The 6,880-nt window shown below is 31.2% G+C and overlaps 1 pseudogene; it reads left to right on the top strand.

Moving 5' to 3' along the window:
* The first annotated feature begins 1,060 nt into the window (after window positions 1-1,060).
* LOC124845514 (putative calcium-binding protein CML44 pseudogene) lies at window positions 1,061-1,868 on the top strand (annotated as a pseudogene).
* Window positions 1,869-6,880: the final 5,012 nt, after the last annotated feature.

The following is a 6,880-nucleotide window of genomic DNA, read 5'->3' as shown; positions in this document are numbered from 1 at the left end:
TGGATTAATTTGACAAATTTATGAAATAACATGTAATTCAAGCCTTCCCCTAATATTTTTTTCTTTTGGGAATAACGTCTGAAAGCTTGTTTTAAAGAGCATGAGAAACATCATGAGCCGAACAAAATGCATACATATGTTCTTACACTAATATACTTAAAAAAATTCTTAAATTAGTAACAAGGCATATTATTTATATTAAAAAATATTTTGTTCTTAAAACATAATATTATATGTGAGATCTAATTTTTAATTTTAAAAATCTTCCTATATTGATGGAAATCTATTATATTACTGTTTAATATATGAGATTTTGATTGTACATATTTTATTTTCAACATTACGCTCATAAGGTACATATGACATGTTCTTTTATGTTTCTAACACCAGTTGAGCATTTTATTTTTAACTTAGTTTCTTAGCCTTTTCAGTTTATTACTTTTTACATTATCAGTTTTAAGTTGATGTCAGTATTTCTCAAAAAATTACAATAATTGAAAATACCATATATTACAAATATAGTTTATGTATCACAAATTTAAATATAATTTACATATTTAAAAAATTTGTTTATTAAAATATTTCAATGTATAATATAATAACTTTATTTAATATAAATTTTATTCTGCACACCTAAATACTTTTAGAAGATAAAAACGAGCAACAGAACAAAAGAGCACATAGTATTTATGTGGTTTATGCACACAGTAACAATAGTATCTAGAAATCTCTGTTTCTATCCGACACGTGTACTCTCTAGATGATTCTTAACAAGTGTACCACACGCACACAACACGCATTTGAAATACACACTTTGTCAGTTCTATTCCAATCAAAATGTCTGATGAAAAGGACACTGGAAGAAGAAAAGTAATCTATAGACTAGAACATTCTACTCATAAATATCTAATGACTGTGAAACTACCATGCAATTGCCCTGTAGACTTGGATCATTCTCAGCCACATCATCATCACAATTCTCAATAGATTTGTGTACAATAATGTCCCACAGTGGTGCCCACATGATTTTTCTGTGTATGTATATATACACTTAGCGTGTATGAACAATTGAGTGTAGTGTTGCAGAAAAACAAAAACTTTCTGTTATATTCGAACACCCTTTTGAAAAGGAAAACAAATGCGTCCCCTGACGCGCAGTGATTTGCAGAGGATTTTTGAGAAAGTGGACATGAATGGAGATGGGTTTTTGAGCCTTGAGGAGCTGAAAATGCTGCTAGAGAAGACGGGTTTCAACTACAGTATGGAAGAGCTGGAGTCTCTGGTGGGAAAGAAGAAGCTTGACTTGAGTGAGTTCTTGTTGTTTTATGAATCTATGCTGAAGAAGAAGAATGAGGAAGAAGAAGGAACTCATGAGGGTGAGAACGCTGATGATGATGATGAAGTTGAGGAGGTGGAGAGGGACCTCGTGAAGACTTTCAAGGTGTTTGATTTGGATGGAGATGGGTTCATCACAAGCCAAGAACTTGAGTGTGTGTTGAAGAGGCTTGGCATGTGGGATGAAAGGTGTGGCAAGGATAGCACATCCATGATTTGCTCCTATGACACTAATTCTGATGGCAAACTTGATTTTCAGGAATTCAAGGACATGATGCTTCTCACAACTTGATATAATGTAGTTTTGTACTCAGGTTTACTCTCATATAGTTCAGTTTTGTATAATGATCAAGTTTTACACTTTCACTTCTAAGGATCATTGTGAGATGCATGGTCTTGGTCATTTTTTTCTGGCTTTAAATTTTGTGGCTTCTTGTAAATTCTGTGTTAGTCACAATCACCAATCTCTTGGTACTATATATGGCATACAAAAGTCTATATAACTGAGTTCGTAGATTAAAAGTGGACAACAAGTGTGCTTCAGTAGTTGTTTGAGCTTAGTATATAACACATGAATTTTCATGTAACCCTGCTAAGAATGATATATATTTACCTTAATATGCCAAAAAGAGTGGTGATTTATGAAGAAAATCTTTATCAATATCTCTTACATTTTTCCTTTTCCTGTTTATCATCCCAACAGTAGTTATTATCAATGGTGGATAAGTAACAATTATAGGATGTCAAAATTTTCTTTTATAAATGTATATAAATTTAAAAGGATCAAATACATAAAATTTAATAAAATTAAAAAAATTATTTATATATTAATTTTTTAAATAAAAAAATGGTTATTTTATATATTTATATATTAATTTTTTAAATAAAAAATGGTTATTATATATATTTATATTCTTCTCTTTTACCTATTGATGTCTTTTAGTTTCCACATATATTTTTTAATACAAAATATTTATAAGCAGCTCATGTAGGCTCTATTTTATTTATGAAGGTGGTTGAAGAAAAATAAAATATTTTTTTTCATCATTGTAAATTATTTAAAGTTTTGTTTTAATCTTTCTTAAGAAAACCATTCTTAACCAAAAAACTAAAATCAATTAAAACTACGAAATATTTAATATTATTATTTTTAATTATTAATCAATATTTGAATAATTCTTGTATTAAATAATAATTAAAATATTTTATCTTAATAAAAATTAAATTTTGATGAATTTAAATTATTTTATCCCAATAATAGTATTTCAAAAAAATAAATAATTTAAAATAGTATCAATTTAAATTTAATGTATTTAAATGCTTTACAAATGTTCAAATTTTCTATCTAACTTTCCTATAAAAGTCATATAGCATGAACGACACTCTAAGGGGAAATTGAATAGTGCGTCGACTTAGATGGTTTTTTTAGAAACAGTAGGTAGGTTTTTCGTAAACGATGGCTGTGCATGCGTGTTACATATGTCGTGGAAATAAAAACACGGAACGAAGAAGTCTAGTTGAAAATATTATATACTAATTCAATGAATTAGTTTTATTGATATGTGTTTCATTTATAAGTCCGATGAGATTCTTGGAGTCAATAGTCTATCAAAATTTTGTATTTCTTAAAACTTTAAAAACTTGAAAAAGAAAGTTGTATTTAAATTATCTTAGCTTGAGTTTTAAGTGATGTAAAATTTTTGGATATATAAAATTCTTAGTTGAGGTATAAGGAGAATCAAGGTTCATTCTCAATAGAAGATTAAAGAAAATCATTTTTGTTCTCTACAAATGGTATCAGTGTTTTGTTACTAAGTTTGATAACATAGCATCACTAGGGTCAATAATTACATTTGAGATATTATCCGATTTGAAATCTAGACATTCTTACAAAAATAAGTTTTGACGTATGTTACTTTCGACATTTAACCTCTGTCTAAACTTTGACGTCATAGCGGAGAAGTCAATTTGACATCGGAAGAAAAAAAAGATGTTGTTTAACGTTGAAAAACAAGGAGATCCGACGTTCATCACCATTGAGCGCCATACTTAAAAACTTCCTCTTCATACTCTTGATTGATACGACGTTCATTCATCCAACTTCGATTCATACTATTTTTAAAAAGTGAATAAAAAAATGCCAAAAATCACATTAAAAAAATTATCTAACTTACATGAAATATATAAAAATCAATGACATATACAAGAAACAACACACGAAGTACAATAACAGAAACTAAAAATCACGTATTGAATAATATATAAGTACATTGCAATGTATATCAAAACCAATAAACTAGCCTTGATAGAAAGGAGTCCTTGGAGCAATGTAGAGTGGAGAACTTCTCGACACTGTTGTTCGTTATGGTGGAGTTTCAATGGACCATGAAAACACGAAATGAATCAATTAAAACACATACATTTATGATAAATAACCAAAAATTGACATTTTTTTCTTCCTTACACTCGTTAGAGGTAAGTGACACAAAGTACAATAATGGAAACTAAAAATTACGTATCGAATAATATATAAGTACATTGCAATGTATATCAAAACCAATAAACTAGCCTTGATAGAAAGGAGTCCTTGGACCATGTATAGTGAAGAACTTCCTGACACTATTGTTCATTGTGGTGGAGTTTCAATGGAGCATGAAAACACGAAAGAATCAATTAAAACACAAACAAAACTGTAACCAATGTAGTGGAAACACATACATTTATGGTAAATGACCAAAAAATGACATTTGTTCTTCCTTACACTCGTTACAGGTAAGTGACACAAAAGTAACATTTGTTCTTCCTCACACTCGTCAATAAAGATGTTGGTTCAAGTAGAAGAGAAAGCACGAAGAAATAGTGTGTGTTGGTTCTATTTTTACAAAAATTTTACATGACATAAGACGTCAAAAAACGTAGAATCTGACGTCTTTTAGGCTTTTGACGTTTGAATCTAAGTTATCAGACCTTTTATGTGAATAAATTTTTCACTTATGTGCCAAACGTTTTAATGAATATACCAAATTTATAGGACATATAATGTCGAAAAAGTGATTTTTCAATGTTGATTATCGTTGGAATTTTAGATTTCCAAAGTCTAATTCATATTTTGACAGCCCTTGGACCCTTTTTGTTCAGGTTGAAATGATTCATGCAATTATATAATGTTGAAAAATTAAATTTCCAACATCAATTGACGTTGAAATTTGAGATTTCCGACATCTAATTCTTATTTTGACAACCCAAGGATCATTTATGTTCAAGTAGAAATGGTTACATGCAACTATATAACTTCGAAAGCATCGATTCCAACGCCAATTGACATCGAAGTATGAGATTTTCCACGACATATGTTTATTTGACGTCAAAAAAATGACCTTTCTGACATCTACCTTGAATATTTATTTACAAAATTGTCACCGGTCATTTTTAACTTTAGCTTTTTTATATGCTAACGCTAAACACGAGACGTGGAAGGCCTATTTCAAACTAGTGAGAACTTCGTTACAATATTGTATCAAGGTATTATATTAGAAAGTTGAAAGAGAAAATTGTATTTAAATTATCTTTGGCCTTGACTCCTAAGCGATGGAACTATTGTGATGGAAGACGACCTGAGGATATGATGATAGAAGATACGCGAGCGCGATTCGGAATCCTCGAGGCTTCCTCAACGAAGAGTGACGTAGTGGAAATGATGTAACTCAAAGGAGAAAACGAACTTGAAACCCTAATAGGACCAAAAGTAAGATCGAACTCTAGAAACAAGAAGTTAGGGTTTGAACGGTAGAAAATCGTAGAAACACAAAGAATCCTAAAATGGACCGTTGAAACCCTATAAAAGGGGCAAAACTCAAAATGAACTGATTCATTAGTGTAAAATTGTGTTTAATCGGTGAAAAGTGAAGATTAAACAGTAGAAATAAAGAATAATTGGAGGAAACTGGTTTAATCAGAGCAAAAGTGGTTTCAATAAGTTAAAATGGAAAAAAATGGTGTGAGAAGGGGGAATCCCTAGTGGACGATGAAGATGAATAAGTGAAAGTGTAGAAATATGAAGAATATCTAGAATCTGTGAAAGAAAACAAGTTTATTGTGAAGAACTCTCGAGAGAGAGTGAAATGCGTTTCTGCAAGGAAGATGTGAAAATGATGATGTTCTCTCGAATGCGCAAAAGGAAGAGTGATGCGCGAGAAGAATGAGAACGATGACGAGGCACACAAGGAAGGAATGGCTCTGCTGACGCGCATGCCACAAGGCTGAAGCGGATTGGTGGAAAGCTAATGTTGTGTGGAGGAGAGAATTAATGGACTACAGTGAAAAACTAATGGAAAAATGAGAAATGGAGGTGTGTGCTTGAAAGGTGGCTAGAGGAGGATCCCTAGGATTCTCTAGCCTAACTTTCAAGGAGAATTAATTCAGGTTTTAGAAAAATAATTCACATTCTTCTCAAAAGTGAAAAATACAAGAGAGGAGTTGGGTATTTATAGTAACTCATGTTCCTTGCAAGCTAAGACACGTATACAATAAAATGAAAAAAATACAAAAGATGACACTAAGGAAGGTACGTCAGACATGATTCCATCATATTGGGTGTATCAAAACCCCTAGTCGAGGTCTAAGGGGAATGAAGGTCCATCCCCAATGGAGGGCAAACGAAAATCATTTTTGTTCCCCACAAACGATGCTAATGTTCTGTTACTAAGTCCTATAAGACAACATCACTAGGGTCAATCATTACATTCGAGGTATTGTCCTTTTGAAATCTAGAAGTTTATTTGAGTTTTATCCTTAAAAGGCACATCAAAAGGTTAAAAGAGGATGGTTCATTTAAACTACCATTGGCATATGATTAACAACTAACCATAAGCAAGGACAAGACTATGTAGTAAGAGAATGTCTAGATTATTAAAGCCACAATGGTACAATGATGATTAAAACTCAACTTGTTGAATGGCTGAAAAGGAAAGAATTGATAATTTGTAATAAGTAGTTGATGAGTGCCTAATATAAGTTAATTTTGAAATCAATTTGGCACTTATCGTGTTTTGATTCTATCAAATATATGTAGAAATCACTCAAATTTGACTTATTTTGCAGATTTTGATGATTACAGAGAGTCAAAGTGGAAAAATAAAATAAATGAAGGAAATCCAAGCAATTTTGGGCAAAAATTGTCATTGAGGCGGGTGAACAACAATTTTAAGGTTTAAGCCACATGAGAAAACTCACATTGGAAGGAAACTTCAACCATTGAAGTAAAGGTTAAACCATGAAGACTCCTTCTCAAAGAAGTTATCTTAGGGCCTATAGGACACTAAATCACAAGGCTTGAGCCATAAATAAACTCACCCTGGAAGGAAGCTTCTATAGTTGAAGCCACACTTGCATCGCTAAAGGCACACCTTGGAAAGTTTATAAAATTATAGTTGCTCCTTTGTTTTAAGTAACTTCTAGACAAACATTTTAGAGATATTTTTTTATAGAATTTCTTAGACACTTGCCTTTGTATTTTAGAGAATATCTTTATAGGTCATAAGAGACG

This window comes from Vigna umbellata, chromosome 1, assembly GCF_029865625.1.
Source record: "Vigna umbellata cultivar VRB3 chromosome 1, Vumbellata_1.0, whole genome shotgun sequence".
Lineage (NCBI taxonomy): Eukaryota > Viridiplantae > Streptophyta > Magnoliopsida > Fabales > Fabaceae > Vigna > Vigna umbellata.
This window is presented reverse-complemented; position numbering and strand designations above follow the sequence as displayed.